The sequence below is a fragment of the Schistocerca americana genome, chromosome 2 (genome assembly GCF_021461395.2).
Source record: "Schistocerca americana isolate TAMUIC-IGC-003095 chromosome 2, iqSchAmer2.1, whole genome shotgun sequence".
In the NCBI taxonomy this organism is placed as follows: Eukaryota; Metazoa; Arthropoda; class Insecta; order Orthoptera; family Acrididae; genus Schistocerca; species Schistocerca americana.
In genome coordinates this window covers 124639943-124659519 of record NC_060120.1, presented here as the reverse complement: position 1 = coordinate 124659519, position 19577 = coordinate 124639943, and positions in this window count along the sequence as shown.

Genomic DNA, 19577 nt, shown 5'->3' with positions numbered 1-19577 from the left:
CTGGATAGTTACGGCTAGACATTTTACGGCAGATGCTGTCTCCAGCTGTTTGTCGTCAATAGTGTAGCTGTGCGGTAGAGGATTTCTTTTCCTACGTATGCGCAATATGTTACAATTATTTACGTTCCGGGTCAACTGCCAGAGCCTACACCATTCATCAGTTCTCTGCAGGTCGTTCTGCAAATTTTTCTGGCGTTGCTACTTTGGTACAGACAACTGCATAGTCTGCGAATAGCCTTAGAGCATCCGACGCTTTCTACTAGAACATTTATATATGTTGTGAATAGCAACCGTCCTATCACACTTCCCGTGATACTCCGGATATTACCTTTATGCCTGTCGATTTTGTTCCGTTAAGAGCGACATGTTGAGTTCTGTCTGCGAAAATGTCTTGAATCCAATCGCAAGTCTACTCCGATATTCCATAAGCTCGTATTTTTTTCATTAAACCGCAATGCGGAACGGCGTCAGATGCCATACCGAAATCAAGTAACACAACGTCACACTGAGTGCCGTTGTCCACTGCGCTGTGGATCTCATGTAGGAACAGAGTGAGCTGAGTTTCGCAGTTTGATTTTTATAGAGGAGATGTTCTTATTCAAAAAACGTCATAATTCTTGAGCATAAAACGTGTTCCATAATTCTGCAACAGATTGACGTCAACGACATAGCTCTATAATTGTGTGGATCTACCTTACAGCCTTTCTTAAAAACGGGAATGACTTGCCCTTTTTTCCAGTCGTTAGGTACCTTTCGTTGCTCAAACGATCTACGATAAATTACTGCTACAAGGGGCGCAAGTTCTTTCGCATAATCTTTATAGAATCTTACAGGTATCTCACCCGGTCCTGACGCCTTTCCACTATTGAGCGATTGTAGCTACTTTTCAGTCCCGCAATCATTTACCTCAATATCTGCCATTTCGACGTTCGCACGACGATTGAAAGGAGGGACAGTGTTACGATCTTCCGCGGTGAAACAACTTCGGAAGACCGAATTCAGTATTTCGGCGTTCTCTCTGTTATCTTCCGTTTCGGTGCCGGTGTGGTCGCTGAGAGAATGAAAACATGATTTAGACCCACTTACTGATTTTACACACGACCAAAATCTCTTAGGGGTTTTACTATGGTCGGTTGACAACGTCTTATTTTCAAAATCATTGAACACTTCTCTCATTGCTTTGCTTACGCTCATTTTCGCTTCGTTCAGCTTTTGTTTGTCAGCTAGGTTTTTACTTCTCTTGAATCTGAGATGAAGTGCTCCTTGCTCACGTAGCGCTTTTCTAACACGGCTATTAAACCATGGTGGATCTTTCCCATCCCTTAAAACCTTACTCGGAACATACTTGTCTAGAGCATATGGAACGAAGCCTTTGAATTTTTTCCATTTGTTCTCCACATCCTCGTTCTCATCACCGAATAGTTGATGCTGACTGCTGAGATATTCTGAGATTTGCATCCTGTCACCCTTGCGAAGCAAATATATCTTCCTACCTTTCTTAACATTCTTTGTAGGACCCGTCGTTGTAGATGCTTTCACAGCCTTATGATTACTCGTACTTTCCTCTACGTTAACTGATTCGATAGGTTCCGGTCTGTTAGTTGCCAGGAGGTATAAGACGTTACCCTTACAAGTTGGTTCTCGAACTATTTGCTCATGGTAAGTTTCGGACAACACATCCAGAACAATGCCACGTGAATCCCCATCTCTGGCACCAGGTTTGGCGGCATAACACTCCCATCTACTCTTTTTCCTTCCCTGCTCCACTCGCAAACAGAACGAGGAAAAAACGACTATCTGTACGGCACCGTATGAACCCTACTTTCTCGTATCTTATCTTCGTGGTCCTTAAGCGTTATGTGCGTTGTGTGTAGAGGCGCCGACTTGAAAATATTATGGGAGGGAGGAAGGTGGGTAAGAATCACTATACAAGGACTGCATGTGACAGACAACTCTGCTCTGCGGTGGTTTAGTTATGGCCTGCGTTTTATCTGTGTTATGAATACTGCCAATGGCAAAACCAAAACTTGCAATATTATCCGTCGCTCTGAGCCACGACGTGATCAAGAGGGTGGACACCCCTATTCCAAGTATAGCGAACATAGTGATCATGACGTGACTTATTACACCCACGAACTAACATAAAATACACACGAAATATTTAAATCCAGTGGAAAGAATGAAACTGTCGGCATAACCGCAGGAAGTAGTGGGTTTTATGCGGGGCAAATTAAAATACGGTAACAATCACAGCATCATTCCAAAATAAATATTAACCTGAGCCCAGGGTCTTGGTTCACTATCACCAACACTGGGCGCATTAACACTTTTGTTCCTAGTTATAAACTTGTCCTCTTTAAAGTGGCCAGTAACGGTCGAAAGACTGATTAATAATCCGTCCAAGTCACAGTAAGACTAACTCACCATTGATGCTGTCCATTGCGTGCCGTATGAGTGCACACACCTCAAACACTTGGTCCCTGCCCGGTCTCTGGAAGTTGTTAGAATTCGGGCAGCCCCGAACTGTTCGCGGTTGCAGCCAGCATTAGCTGCGTAACGGGATTGTGGGCCGTAGCAATAAGTAGCCATCGTGTGATTAGTGTCGATTCGTGCGCGTTGTTGTACCTAGTGATTGTCAATAGTATTTGCGAAAATGAATAAAGAATCTTTACCAGCACATGTTCCTTCTAGTGTCATTTTATCGACGTAGTAACGTACTACACGTTCGTTTCTTTTATGAGCTGTAAGCTGGCTGCCCTGGGAGAAGGAGGCGGGGCGTGTCCGAGCAGCCAATGGGCTGCGAACCTATCGTAAGCTTCGGCTCACAGCATGCCTCCGTACAGGGGCCACGTATAAATTTGCGATTAGTACAGATTCATGGGAACCCTCTCAAGGCAGTTCGTCGCCTGCACAGGTTAGAGCAGTAGCAGAGACGAACAAGTCAGATCTGCATTTTTCTCTCATTACATACTAATATGCAACAATGTACATGCAAGTTTAAATTATTTACTGGTAAATTTGCGGGGGTGAGGGGCCGCGGTGAGACGATGAGAAATGTGAGAAATGCGTGTTTGAAAGTTTACGGAAGGGGGCGGGGGTGAGGACCCTAGTTCTAATCATTGGAGGAGGGAGGCGCAGAGGACCTTCCGCCCACCCCCGGATACCGCGAAGTCGACGTCTCTGACTGTCTGTGTTCTTTACTTCGAATCATCCGTTGCTAATCACTTTTCTTTAGGCACCCAGTACATTACTGTTTCTTCGTTGACTATAACAACACTGCAATGAGTGCGTATAGAATGATAGCTCTACGTGTTGTTAAACTTATCTATAAGTGGCACCAATAAGTCTTCACAGTAGAAAGCTGAGAGAATGCGCTTTAAGTGTAATATAGAGCACTAATTACATTAGGCCTGCAACTTCGCTTCTTCCTTTTTTTTCTCGAAGTTCGAGGCCTTATTGTGAAAAACTTACAAAAAATTTACGATTTAAACTGTTGGCCATTGCTGGCCTCTACTTTCCCCCATCTTTTGGGCAGCATACGAATCCCACGGCGGAAGACTTGGGAGTCTTTTAAGAAAGCCCATCAGATTATCTAATTTTGTACTTGTTCAGATGATCGTAGGTTCCGATCAGCAAGACCGTGTGCTGTTGATCGAAAAACATGGGAGTCAGAGGAAGCAACGTCTGAAGAATACCGGGCGGGATGGAGGGGGTAGAACGTCCCATTTCAGTGTTTCCAAGTATGTTTTAACGGGTTTTGCGACGCGGAGGCGCGCTTAGTCATGCTGCAAAATCGCCTTTTCATGTCTAGCGCTCTACTGTGGCCGTTTGTCTTTTATTGCTTGGCTCAAACGCATCAGTTGCATTCGATTACGATATCCTGTGATTGTTTACGTCGCTTTCAGTAGCTTCGAAAACCTTTTCTCTTCCACCGCCATGCAGATCTTCGCCGTCAAAAACACCGTTCTGAAGCGTTGAAACCATTCTCTGCACGTTCTATCACTACGTTAAACTCTCGCTAATACAGCCCTCAGTAGTCCGGCCTCTCAGTAATCTGGCACACTTCCAGCTTCTAGTCGTTCAATCTGAAATGAAGCCTACAATAATGAAATTTCGTCTGCAACAATGTTGTTAGTTAATTACAATGTTCAAGCTTCCTGTACATTTTGGCTTCTGACGGGAAGCACGTCACGCTAACCTTAACGAGAAACTCGAAATTAAATATAAACTGACTGAGATTTTTCGCAAAAAATCATTGTTGCTGGCAACAGTGTTATACGAGCAACTATTTATGGGCAGACATCAGCAGAAAAGAGGTAATCATAAGCTCACAGGAAAGTTACGATGAAACTGATGCAAAACAGGACATAGGAGGAGAGAACATGAGCATATCTCAAATTGCTTGTGCTGAAGCTGGAGACGTCGTCCTGGAGTACATTATGCAACAGTCACAAACATGGCAGGACCTATGAAATGCTTGTAAAACCGTTGTGTGATAAGGCATACTACCGTCGTTTATCAACATGGTGACAACTGAAACTTTAGGACATGTTTCACAGTGAATGTCGAGTGATACTAATATGCACATACACACTCAAGAACTAAGTTTTCTGTATATTTTGATTTGATACAGTACAATCCTCATTTGTTTATACTAAAATTTAGACACTCTCAACAATCCGGCACTTCCGCTAATCCGGCGCCCATATGTGCGAGGAATGGCCGGTTTAGCAAGAGTCTAGTATAATAGGTGCCTTACCATAGGTCTTACCAAGCATTTTATGAGGCTCCGACGTAGATTTCTTCAAGTTAAAGCAGGAAATTAAAATTTCTCGAATATGACGGGAAGTGGGCTCGTAGCTTAACATATTCAATCGAGAATAACTTTATGAATCAATCCCAAGTCGGACAATGTTTTAATGGCGTTGTATTTACAAAAGCCCAAGCTTACTGTGTGACAGTTACGATCTACCACTTTCCGCTAGTGCGATCTGTTTCGAAACAGCGCAAGCAAAGTTGTAGGTCTCATACTCATAGTTGACCAGATTTTCAAAAATGGCTCTGAGCACTATGGGACTTAACTGCTGTGGTCATCAGTCCCCTAGAACTTAGAACTACTTAAACCTAACTAACCTAAGGACATCACACACATCCATGCCCGAGGCAGGATTCGAACCTGCGACCGTAGCGGTCGCGCGGTTCCAGACGGAAGCGCTAGAACCCCTCGGCCACACCGGCCGGCGACCAGATTTTAACATCAACTTGGAAATAAATTGATGGTTCACAAGTCAGGTAAAATTTTTATTTTTTTTAAAGCGCTGAAAAGCAGTTAATAGTCCTCTTTCAATGTGAACGTCATCTGTTTAACGTAAGCGAGTTACAGGCTTTTGCTAGTTGTAGCTGTATGTTTCAATAAGTCGCTTTCGACCAGTGCGCTGTGGAAGGCTGCTGAGCGCTTCGGTTTGTCGCCGGACAATGTGCTTAAGGTGACGGTGACTGTATATTCGACAGGCCTTGAGTAGCGCCCAGCGGGCGACCGGCCACCGAGGCAGCCAAGTAATAAACGGTAGGTGCTTCCAGCTTTGTCTGTGACGCCACAATGCCGGAGTAAATCCTCCGTGCGCCTGCGGGAGCGACTACCCGCGGCGCAGTCGCCGCCACGTATCCCCTCGTCCCGGCCCCCTGGAGACACCTCGAGCGCATGGCCGGCTCTCACCTTTGCCGTGTGTTCCACCTGACACCGCGCCTGTCCTTCGGGTCCGCTACACAGGGCTGTCTACAGCTGGAGCGCTGAGCTATTCAGCAACATCAGCGGCAGTCTTCACAACTATTCTCTGTACATCATAAGGTTAAACTCAATGTAAACAAACGCCCTTTCAGCACGCTCAGCGATTACTCATCGGGAGCACTGCACACACGAAATATGTTATGACGCCACTGGTAAGTAGCCCTAATTATGAACCAGCTATTTCTTTCTTTATTCTAGCGTGAATGACAGTATGAAGTACGCTAATTCAACGAGAGTCTTCATCTTTTAGCCAACTTATTATTATTATTATTAAAGAATTGTCCCAATAAACGGAAGACTTTAAGCAAATAACTCATTCAATTTTTCGTTACGTTCTTCTTCTTGTTCCAATAGCCTTTCATTTTTTTTATAAATTCCGATCAGCAAGACCGTGTGCTGTTGATCGAAAAGCATGGTAGTCAGAGGGAGTAACGTCTGAAGAATACCGGGCGGGGAAGAGAGGGTAGAACTTCCCATATCAGTGTTTCCAAGTATGTTTTGACGGGTTTTGCGACACGGAGTCGCGTTTCGTCATGCTGCAAAATCACCTTTTCATGTCTAGCGCTCTACTGCATTCTTTACGTTCTTCCGACTTCTTTGGTCTGCACTGGTTTTTGTTTTTTTTTTTTTTTTTTTTTTTTTTTTTTTTTTTTTTTTTTTTTTTTTTTTTTTTTTTTTGCTCTGATGTGTGTCTGGAGGCGTCTCTCGTCTCTTTCTAAAATGTCGGTCAGTCTTATTTTTTTGTGCTTTCTAGGTCGTTTCGAATTTCTTTCAGGCAAGGTGTTGAGCTCGTAAGAGATGTCACGTTGTCTGTTATCCATTTTGTCATCGCTTTTCTGGTATTCTTCTGAGATACCGAAAGAGTTTCATTCGCCTTTTCATAATGTCAGTTTCGATGTTTGAAAACGTTTCTGTTGTTTTGATTGATTGTGGCCTGTAACGGTCTTGGTTATGTCTTTCTATCTTCTATTTTATTTTTTCAAGTTAGTGTTTTATGTTAAGTATCAGCGTTTTGCTTGCATAGAAGACTATTGGTTTTATGAGTGCCGAATTTGTGTCTGTGGTAACGTGGGTTGTTTGTTGTAGAGGTTATTATTATTATTATCTTCTTTATTATTATTATTATTATTATTATTATTATCTTTATTAGGAGCGACTGCACCCTATCGAACCACGAAAAGCCAATCTTCAGAGTTTCCACGCATTTCTTATTGTTTTCTCAGTGAATCATTTTTCTTCACTCCACTTTACCCCGGTGTGGTGGCGACTTCATTGTCTGACACTACTTCCCATTTCCTAAGTATTTGCCTGTATAGATTCCTGACGAATACATATGATGAATTTATATGAGCGTTTTCTAAACCATTTTTGACCTGCTGGATCCAGAATATCAGAATTTTCTATGCACTCCGCAATTTTGTGAGTCGATCTTGGTGTTGGGAGTCTGCGGCTCTACCCATAAAATCCTGTTCTCTGGTGTCTGTTGCAAAAGTTTTCTGGTTGTTTTTGGGGACTGCAGCCTGTATTCATCTCCTTTTCTTTTCGGGTCTAGTGTATTTCTTAGAACATTGCTTTCTTTTTTTAGACAGTCTTCGAGATTCCCTCTATTTGTGGGCCCGGGGCCCCGAGTCCTAGCATAAGGTTGCCATTTGTCGATGGCTGGATTGTTTACCACCTGCAGTACTGCAGACTTCACCGTCACGAACCATGATAGCTTTTGACTGCGTGTCCATTGATTTCATTAGTTACCTAGAACCAGAGGTTGTCAGTTCCAGGAGCCGAGCGGCAGTCGCATCCACTGGGTGAATAGACGCTGACCAAGATATCGGTGACTTCCACTGCAGATATGTCTTGGGATTTTGTTCTGCTAGTTGTGGTCCACTCTGGTACTTACCTTATCTGGCGGGCATTCCCCTGTCTACGAAGGCGCCTGACAGGAGATTAGCCACTCCAAAGCGTTAACTTTTATTTTATTTTATTTATTTGTCAGATTCCATTGGACCATGTGAGCCACACCTACATGTTCATGGAATCTGTCGGTACATAATATACAGAGTACTGATCAGAAAATTTATAAAAAGTGAGTGAATATATGAATGCGTAACACATTACAGAGATAATCTGTCACCAATATGAGGAATTCCTGTACAGAATCGAATCAGTGCGCAATAAGAAAGCCTTTCAATTTTGATATGAGTACTTGGGGATTATCACTCAGTTTTTGAACTCTTTTGAAAAAGTATTGATACTGAAATCTCCTGAATAACGCACACATTTTTGTGGGATACTTTAGGACGTTTTTCCATATGCAAATTGTATTTCCGTCCAGTGTTCACTCGGAGAATCTTGGAGTTTCTTCGGGATCAGTCCGTATTACGTACGACAAATCCCCGGCCCCTCCCGCCGGAGGTTCGAGTCCTCCCTCGGCCTTCGGTATGTGTGTTGTTCTCAGCATAAGTTAGGTTAAGTTAGTTTAAGTAGTGTGTAAGTCTAGGGACCGTTGACCTCAGCAGTTTGGTCCATTTTGAATTCATACACATTCACACACACACACACACACACACACACACACACACACACACACACACACACACAAAACAAATCCCGTAAATGAATACACCCTCAGGGATGATGAACTTAGTTTTCCTTGGCATCTGAATAGCGGCATACGCGAAATTCGCGAGCTGATACCGCAACAATATTCTATGCTAACACTATTCTTTATTAAATTTGTGAGTGATACCGATTGTAGCTAAACAGAAGAAACGCAGAGCCTCTCTCAGACACACCATTAAGCAAGTCTAGGAAATTGTGGATCATGTGTACCGACTGATCCGTCAGCAGCTAGAAAAAGAGGAGGCGCACTGGAATTATAGTTGTACTTGCGGAAGTTGTTTTTAATTTAACTGGCGGTTTGGACAAGAAGAGATATTACGTATCGCTGTTGGGTGATGTAGAAGGAGGTATCCAGCTACTCATTGGTACACTCTATTTATGGAGAAGATCAGAACATCTTTCAGTTTATTCAAAAACGAGCAGTGGGTATGAACGTGACAATGCTTCGTCCGAGGATAATGGATGAGGTATATCAGTGCAGGCAAGGCCAAGTTTTTAGTTCTTATTTGGAACGACTTTGACTAGATTCCTGAGAGTGTTGGGTCGTTGGTTGATTCGGCGGAGGAGACCAAACAGCGAGGTCATCAGTCCCTTCGCATTAGGGAAGGATAGGGAAGGAAGTCGGTCGTGCCCTTTCACAGGAACCAACCCGGCATTTACCTGAAGCGATTTAGGGAAATCACGGGAAACCTAAATGAGGACTGCTGGACGCGGGTTTGTACCGTCGTCCTCCAGAATGCGATCCAGTGTGCTAACCACTGTGCGACCTCTTTCGGTCCTGATAGTATCCGCATTGTCCTATTTCGACTTGACTATCGCCGTACGGAATAGATACGTTTCCTTTTGTATTGCAGCCTAACTAGCCTAAATGCTGCTCGCTTAGTGAAGAAGAATAGTTGTTTGAACTTGGATCGTCCAGTGCTCTATTAAATCCTTCTCGGAATATCGCATCCCCCATCCCACCATCATTGCACCACTATATTTAGAAAATGAGTGCAAATAGGAAGTGTCAACAGAGTGGAAACAGATACGACTTATTCGACATTAAAGGGACATGAATGGCGATTTCCACAAAAGAAACCCCGTTTGTATATCAGCTATCGCCCGCCCCGTTGGTCGTGCGGTCTAACGCACGGCTTTCCGAGCGGGAAGGAGCGTCTGGTCCCCGGCACGAATCCGCCAGGCGGATTTGTGTCGAGGTCCTGTGAACCGGCGAGTCGTGGATGGCTTTTAGGTGGTTTTCCATTAGCCTCGGCGAATGCGGGCTGGTTTCCCTTATTCCGGCTCAGTTACACTATGTCGGCGATTGCTGTGCAAACAAGTTCTCCACGTACGCTTACACCACCATTACCACGCAAACATAGGGGTTACACTCGTCTGGTGTGAGACGTTCCCTGGGGTGTCCACCGGGGGCCGAACCGCACAATAACCATGGGTTCGGTGTGGGGCGGCCGAGGGGTGAAGTGGACTGCGGTAATCGTCTTGGGGTTATGGACCACTGCGGCTGCGGCAGGGACGCAGCCTCTCCGTCGTTTCTAGGTCCCTGGTTAACATACAGTACAATACGAAATATCAGCTATCGCACAGATACCTACAGCGGCGTCCTGAAGATAAGGGTGAAAGCCATCGAAAGATTAAAGACTGTGTGTCTGGTACCAACAACAGTTCCGTTTTATTTTATATCCCAATACAGTTGCCAGTTTCTAAACACAAGCGCAAATTTAAGAACAGAGTAAATCTACCAGTGCAACACTAAATGTTTAAAAGATGAAATGAAGTCACTGGATAGTAAGAAAAAAGTGCAGTTGCTTGTTTGGTTCGTCACGAACTTGCTCCCCACATCACGTCTCCCATCGTGCGCACGTTTGCACGAGACTCGGCCAGCGTGGTTTTATTTGCACTCGTACGCGGCAGCAGCATCATTTCAGCGGCCGTAATTTCCAGTAGCCGTTCCGGGTGCAAAAACACGGCGCGATCGGCGCCACTTTGTTCCGGCTAATCGCGGGCGTGAGACGTGGCGGCTTGCGGAGGCGTTTCCCGGTAAGCCGGCCGAGCTGCGAAGCCAATCACGCGCTGAGTGCTGCCGCCGCCGCCACCGCCGCGTTCTATTTGGACCAAGTCCGGCAGGTACATTTTTTTTCTTTTTTCCCTCTGTAACGTGCTTCGAGCTTGTCATTAGCGGAGTCGACGTTGCACGTGGACCACCTCGCGTCGACGCCCGCCACTACGGAGTGGCTTCGCGTAGCGGTACTTTTTGACCATGGACGCGCGCAAATGCGAATCCACATAGGAGGGCGTCTCTAAGCTCGTGATACTCCCACCCCAACAACGTTTTGGCAGAAGCGCTTATGTTCCTACATACGTCAGTTTCCAAACTGCACAGCTTACTCTCGGAGAATGAAGCAGCATGAAAACTAAAGGGGAATCGAAAATGACCAGGAATTCTAGAAATTGGGGGGGGGGGCTACATTTAACAAGGGATAATTTTCAGTGTTTGAGAAAGAGCCTACCCACGTGGATGTGCTTGCTGCAGCCTGACTCGTAACATTTCCGCGAGGTAAAGGTGTGCATTCATAGGCTGTCTACAAAAAATCCAGCGCAGTTCGTTAGTCGACAGGTACAATCAGCCGACTGCGTGAACCACAGTGAGAGAAGACAGAAAGGAAAGACCTTCCACCAGGGAAATAAACAAACAAAATACATAAATACTAACTTCCCAAACGTAGGCGTAAACGACTCAAAAAACTATTGTTACCCACAATCGCAAGCTCGCAGAGACCGCGTTTGCAGATCTTGGATACTAAGTTTTGTACTTAAAAAATAATGATAATGATGAAAATATGTTTCGATTTTATATTGTGTAAATTATAACATAGTCAGACCTTTGATAGTTCGTTCATATAAGATTCTCTCGAAAAGTTTCCGTTTTTCAAAAATGGTTCAAATGGCTCTGAGCGCTATGGGACTTAACATCTGAGGTCATCAGTCCTCTAGAACTTATAACTACTTAAACCTAACTAAGCTAAGGACATCACTCCCATCCATGCCCGAGGCAGGATTCGAACCTGCGACCGTAGCGGTCGCGCGGTTCCAGACTGAAGTGCCTAGAGCCGCTCGGCCACACCGGCTGGCTTTCCGTTTTTCCAAGCGCCACTCTGGTATATAAACACCGACATTTAAGCAAGGGTGTAGTGTGGCCTTGGCCTTCGAACGGAAAGTTTTCCATCATCCCTTATATTGTAATTCTTAAATCAAATTTTTGGAAGGATTCCTCTCAAAAGCTCCGTTATTTTAAATCAATCTGTACAATGAGAAATCATTAAAAGAAATCAAGGTGAAATTTGCAAAAGGAACTAAATTTCTCTCTGAAGAAACAAAATCTTTGAGGTTTGCTGATGTCATTATATTTCTATCAGAGGCGGCAAAGGACTCGGAAGAGCAGCTGACCGGAATGGATCGGGTCTTGAAAAGAGATTGTAAGAGATTGAAAAGAGATTGTCAACAATAGTAAAACAGAGATGATGGAATATACTTGAATTAAATCAAACGATGCTGAGGGTATTAGACAAGGAAATCAGACGCTAGAGGTTGTAGACGAGTTTTGCTATTTGGGCAGCAAATTATTGATCATGGCCGAAGTAGAGACGTTATAAAAGCAGACTGGCTATAGCAACAAAAGCATTTCCGAAAAAGAGGAAATTGTTCACAGCTAATATAAATTTTGGCAGTAGGAAGTCTTTTCTGAAGAAGCTTGTAAAGAAGTGAATGGTGGATTATAAGCAGTTCAGACAAGAATAGAAGTTTTTTAAGAGTAGTGCTCTTGAAACATGATGAAGATTAGGTAGGTAGATCGAATAACTAACGAAGTGGACTGACTTGAATTGTGGAAAAAGGAAATTTATGTCACAACTTGACTGAAAAAGTGAAAGGCTGCTACGACACATCCTGAGTCATCAAGTAGTCGTCAACATAATAATACAGGAAAATGTGGTGGTTAAAAACAATAAATGGAACCTAACAAATGAATGAAGTAAGCAGGCTTAAATGGATGTTGGTGCACTAGTTATTCTTTGCTATCGTTCCTGGTGCTGTAACTTTAACGACTGGTAGTCTGTATCTATTTGACTGCTTCAGACTGAAGGTACTTACTTGTGACCTAAATGTTACGTAACCATGTGTTTCTTCAAGTGCAGGAACAGATTGTAGTCACTGGGCGCATGATCGGGGCTGCACGGAGGATGATTTAGAGTTTCCCATTGAAAAGATATTATGAGATCTATGGTCTGATTCGCCACATGCGGATGGCCATTGTCTTGCAGCAAAACGATGCCCTTGCTCAACTTCCATGGACTGTTGCTTTGATTCTGGTATGACGTAGGCCACCCATGTTTCATCACCCGTAACAATTTGGCTTAAGAAATTATCACCGTCGTTGTGGTACCGCTCAAGGAAAGTCAGTGCACTGTCCAAAGGTTTGGTTTTGTGCACATCCGTCAACATTTTCCAACGTGCGCACAGTTTTCGCTAATTCAAGTGCTCGGTCACAATGCCATACAAAACACTACGACCGGCCGAGGTGGCCGAGCGGTTCTAGGCGCTACAGTCTGGAACCGCGCGACCGCTGCGGTCGCAGGTTCGAATCCTGCCTCGGGCATGGGTGTGTGTGATGTCCTTAGGTTAGTTAGGTTTAAGTAGTTCTAAGTTCTAGGGGACTGATGACCTCAGAAGTTAATTCCCATAGTGCTCAGAGCCAAAACACTACGAGAAACATTAGGAAAGTAATCCCGCAAGGAGGAAATAGTAAAGCGTCTGTTTTCTCTCACCGTATTGTCCACTTCCTGCGCCAAACTTTCATTAACGACCGAAGGACGCCCACTCTGTTGTTGATCATGCACATTTGTGCGGGCCGGCCGCGGTGGCCGAGCGGTTCTAGGCACTACAGTCTGGAATCGCGTGATCGCTACGGTCGCAGGTTCGAATCCTGCCTCGGGCATGGGTGTGTGTGATGTCCTTAGGTTAGTTAGGTTTAAGTAGTTCCAAGTTCTAGGGGACTGATGACCTAAGATTTTAAGTCTCATAGTGCTCAGAGCCATTTTTGAACATTTGTGCGGCCATGTTTAAATGCTCTTACCCACTTTCTTACCATTCCATCGCTCATAATGTTTTCTCCGTAAACTGCAAAGATCTCACGATGAATATCGCTTTTAGGCCTTTAGCACTAAGAAATCTTATAACAGCCCGTACTTAACAGTGGGCGGGACTGGCATCTTAAACGGTGCAAATGGCTCTGAGCACTATGCGACTTAACTTCTGAGGTCATCAGTCGCCTAGAACTTAGAACTAATTAAACCTAACTAACCTAAGGACATCACACACATGCATGCCCGAGGCAGGATTCGAACCTGCGACCGTAGCGGTCGCTCGGCTCCAGACTGTAGCTCACAGAACCGCACTGCCACTCCGTCCGGCTGGCATCTTAAACACTCAGTACACAACTTAAACAAGGAATAATCAGACTGTAATGGCGTCAGTGCGTAGATTAAGGTACGGGATTTCATGTAAAAATAAAATTAATGAGATACTTTTCTTTAATTTCAAAACGGTTATTACTTAAAAAAAACACGCCTCATATTCGACGGTTGCTGCACAGAAAGGGAACCTTATGGAGCCCAACATTCATTAATAACATTTATTCGAAGTCGGAACCACTTTTATTCGCAGTGAGGAAATAGGTTTCGTGAAGAATAGTTCACATGAACTACTATCTCCAAACATGATATGAAAGCACTGTTCAACTTACTTTTGGGAAAATTTGTGTAAAAATCATTTTTAAGCAACTGAAGTGCCTTAGTTGATGTATGATGTACAGGTAGTATGTTTTGCGTATAGGACGATGTTTTAACTAATATTTATTAATTACAGAATCTGTAAAAAACATAAGAGTATTTTATAAAATACTTTGCCTTGGGGAAATCAGATCCCAGATTCTAATCGACCGTCAAACAGAGTGATATGAGTGTTATAGCAAAAAACAGAAATACAGTAGATGCTAGACATATCATGTTATGTGTGTAGACTGAAGCGAAGAGTGAAAAAGCAAGTGCGTTAGCCACTAAGCCACCTTCGTACAGCGGTTTACACAACTGCAAGTATTACCCTGGCACTTCTCCCTCCGCGATTCAAATTTCAGACTGGATCCGCCATTTACGTTCGATGCTGAGGTGCTATTCCAGAACATGGAGGGCGTCGCCAATTCTGTTCTTGTGTAAAGGGCAGTTTAAAATAGACTGAGGTGGCAGTGAGAATTTGGATCGAGAAAGGAGGCGTGCCAGATTAATCCGTACAGTTGTGTGAACAGCTGTACCAATGTGGCTAAGTGGCTAACGCACCTCCCTGGTAATCAGGAGAGCCAGGTTCGACTCGCGGTCTTGGTACAAGTTTTCACTCGCTGCTTCAATCTACACACAGAAAATCTGTGAGACCAGTAATTTCTCTGAAACAAGCTTACACGCTACTTAACCTAAATTATCCTAAGGACAAACACACACACCCATGCCCTAGGGAGGACTCGAACCTCCGCCGGGATCAGCCGCACAATCCATGACTGCAGCGCCTAGACCGCTCGCATAATCCCGCTTGCCGAATAGGATGACAGCTGCAAAAGGTACTGCATAACTGAATGTCGGAATCGCAAACCCTGTCAGCAGCAAAACAACGCGAACTTTCCTCCAAAAACAGGGAATTGCAGGGTCGGCTAAAAATTCCAAAACCACTTATCAGTGATTCAAATTCCCATAGCTGGAAAACGTGGTGCCGAAGCCATAAAGTCTGGACTACGGAGCAAACAAGAAAGTCGTTTGGAATTTGTTTATGTTACACAGTTTTTAAGGATATCAAACACTTGTTTACATTGACCTTATTAAAAATTGTGTACATTAGCCATCGAGGTAGGCTTCCTACAACTAATATTAGGATTTCACAAGCTGCGACATTGTCGCGAAAACACAGTGACCCGTATATACAATAAGTTTCCTTTAATTTACGTTTATGGTCACAAACATTTTGTTAACAGGTTACCGGTTTCGGTCTTTAATGACGATCATCAGATCTGCAGCAAAAATGGGAAGAAACACAAATACATTCGCAGATTGTCTACAGCTTTAAAGTAACACATAGACCATAATGAAAAAGTAGTACCGACAATATATACATTTTAAGCGCACAAATGTATATATTGTCAGTACTACTTTTTCATTATGGTCTATGTATTGTTTTTAAGCTGTAGACAATCTGCGTGTGTATTTATGTTTTTTTCCCATTTTTGCTGCAGATCTGATGTGGTCATTAAAGACCGAAACCGGTAATCTGTTAACAAGAAGTTCGTGACCATAGACGCAAATTAAAGGAAACTTAATATTAGGGTGCTGTTGCTGCCTGATACCTCGAACTATTTGTTAAAATGATGGGCTATTTCATTTCGCTCTGATGACTAGAATGCTAAACCCCACGCATCGTTCAATGTAAATCCATAAAATCGCTTTTCCATTTCAAAAACATAATCAAGGAGTTATTGTTACTGTTCTTTCTTTATCACACTCCATAAACTTCCCATAATATTTTTACCAAGTGAAATGGCATGGGACTGATAACCTTAGCAGTTAAGCCCCATAAGATTTCACACACTTTTTTTTGTCATCCTATTATTATTCGCCAAAATCCTATTCAAGGACTCAACACACACTTTCGTCATTTCACTTCCTTTGCATGGGGTATAATCTTCGGTGCGGTGCCTCTTGAAACACCACACACCATGGCCACCTTGGTTATGGAAGCATGCACCTCACGAGCACCAAAAATTTGCCCACGTTGGAATTTCCTTAACTCCGATACAACGCTCTCACAACCACACTGACCACGACCAAGGATTGCAGCGTATTGCGCACGTAGCACAGGTGCCGTTCGTGGTCAAATACACACATAAAAAAAAGTTTTGCGTCACCTCGGTTGCGAGAGATCCGGGACCTGTACAGAAAACTGGAACAGAGACCAACATAAACATCATTTTCGCTCTTTTTGTTGCTCGTGAAAACCATACATTGCATGTTGTACCACCATACAGCGAGACCGTCAGAGGTCGTGGTCTAGATTGCTGCACACACCAGTACCTCTAATACCCAGTAGCACGTCCTCTTGCATTGACGCATTTCTTTATTCGTGGTGGCATACTATCCACAAGTTCATCAAGGCACTGCTGGTACAGATTGTCCCACTCCTCAACGGCGATTCGGCGTAAAACCCTCCGAGTGGTTGGTGGGTACGTCGTCCATAAACATTCCTTTTCAATCCATCCCAGGCATGTTCGAGAGGGTTCATGTCTGGAGAACATGCTGGCCAGTCTAGTCGAGCGATGTCGTTATCTTCAAGGACGTCAGTCACAAGACGTGGACGATGAGGGTGTGAACTGTCTTCGGTGAAGATGAATACCTCGCCAATATGCTGCTGATGTGGTTGCACTATCGGTTGGTCGATGACATTCACGTATTGTACAGTTATTACAGCGCCTTTCATGACCACCAGCGGCGTACGTCGGCCGCGCAGAATGCCATCCGAAAACAGGAGGGAACCTCCACCTTGCTGCACTCGCTGGACAGTGTGGCTAAGGCGTTCTGTCTGACAGGGTTGCCTCCAATCACGTTTCCGACCATTGTCTATTTGAAGGCATATGCGACAGTCATCGGCGAAGAAAATGTTCAAATGTGTGTGAAATCTTAAGGGACTTAACTGCTGAGGTCATCAGTCCCTAAGCTTACACATTACTTAATCTAAATTATCCTAAGGACAAACACACACACCCATACCCAAGGGAGGACTCGAACCTCCACCGGGACCAGCCGCACAGTCCATGAATGCAGCACCCTAGACCGCTCGGCTAATCCCACGCGGCCTATCGGTGAAGAGAACGTGATGCCAAACCTGAGAGGTTCATTCGGCAAGTTGTTGGGCGCATCTGTACCGCGCTGCATCATGTTGTGGTTGCAATGATGGTCCTAGCCATGGACGTTGGGAGTGAAGTTGCTCGTCATGCAGCCCAATGCGCACAGTTTGAGGCGTAACACGACGTTCTATGGCTGCACGAAAAGCATTACTCAAAACGGTGGCGTTGCTGTCAGGGTTCCTCCGAGCCATAATCCGTACATAGCGGTGATCCAATGGAATAGTAGCCCTTGGGCGGCCTGAGCGAGGCATATCATCGACAGTTCCTGTCTCTCTGTATCTCCTCCATATCCGAACAACATCGCTTTGGTTCACTCCGAGACGCCTGGACACTTCTCTTGTTGAGAGCCCTTCGTGGCACAAAGTAACAATGCAGACGCGATCGAACCGCGGTATTAACGGTCTAGGCATAGTTGAACTACAGACGACACGAGCCGTGTACCTCCTTTCTGGTTGAATGACTGGAACTGATCGGCCGTCGGATCCCCTCTGTCTAATACACGCTGCTCACGCATGGTTGCTTACAACTTTGGGCGGGTTTGGTGACATATCTGAACAAAAAAAAAATGGTTCAAATGGCTCTGAGCACTATGGGACTTAACATCTGTGGTCGTCAGTCCCCTAGAACTTTGAACTACTTAAATCTAACTAACCTAAGGACGTCACACACATCCATGCCCGAGGCAGGATTCGAACCTGCGACCGTAGCGGTCACGCGGTTCCAGACTGAAGCGCCTAGAACCGCACGGCCACACCGGCCGGCCACCTCTGAACAGTCAAAGGAACTGTGTCTGAGATACAATATCCACAGTCACCGTCTATCTTCAGGAGTTCTGGGAACCGGGGCGATGGAAAACTTTTTTTGGTGTGTGTGAAACAGCGGAACTTGCGGGACTAGCCAGCATGTGCATTTATATTCAGGCGTGCATTTCTCGAGGTGTTTCCATGTATTTGTCCAACTCCAGTAGAGGCCGGCCTGCACTTGTCGGGAGAGCGTGCTGGACACGCTGTGTGCTGCCGTGTCGAACGGCGGCCGCGGGCGCGACGTGCCGCGTCCTTGGTGCAGCTGGCTGCTGCTGCCTGTCTGTCACGCTCGCCACGCCACAGCCAGCCGCGGAGCTGTTCGGTAAGAAGCGCGGCCGTCGTGGCGTGGCGTGGCGGTGCAGCCAGCCGGCCTCGTGCCGTGCGGAAAAACACGCGCGCGCCCAAAACCCAGCGTCTGCGTGCACGCGAGAGCACGCCACAGATAGGCCGCGCATCAACACCGCGACAGCTGCGCCCGCACTCACTCAGCAAGCTGTCTCTGCACCACGTTACCTACTCGTTCTCGTCCTGCGAAACTTAACAACGCTTCGTGTACTCTATTAGAATATATCGAATTCTTACTACAAAAGGACTGAGAAAAGGCACTTATACATCTCAAAAAAAAAAAAAAAAAAATTCTGTAAGCTTCATATAGCCCGCCCGGTTGGCACGGCTTTCCAGGCGGGAAGTAGTGCCTCGACCCCGGCACGAATCCGCCAGGCGGATTTCTGTGGAGGTCCGGTGAACCGGCCAGTCTGTGGTTGGTTTTTAGGCGGTTTTCCATGTGCCTCGGCGAATGCGGGTTGGTTCCCCGTATTCCGCCTCAGTTACACTATGTCGGCGATTGCTGCGCAAACAAGTTCTCCTCGCACGCGTACACCACCATTACTCTAGCACGCAAGTAATAGAACCCAGTACGTTGTCCTCTATGGTGAGTGTTCATCGGAGGTGAGGGTATCATCTGGTGTGCCCCAGGGAAGTGTGGTAGGTCCGCTGTTGTTTTCTATCTACATAAATGATCTTTTGGATAGGGTGGATAGCAATGTGCGGCTGTTTGCTGATGATGCTGTGGTGTACGGGAAGGTGTCGTCGTTGAGTGACTGTAGGAGGATACAAGATGACTTGGACAGGATTTGTGATTGGTGTAATGAATGGCAGCTAACTCTAAATATAGATAAATGTAAATTAGTGCAGATGAATTGGAAAAAGAATCCCGTAATGTTTGAATACTCCATTAGTAATGTAGCGCTTTACACAGTCATCGATTAAATATTTGGGCGTAACAATGCAGAGCGATATGAAGTGGGACAAGCATGTAATGGCAGTTGTGGGGAAGGCAGATAGTCGTCTTCGGTTCATTGGTAGAATTTTGGGA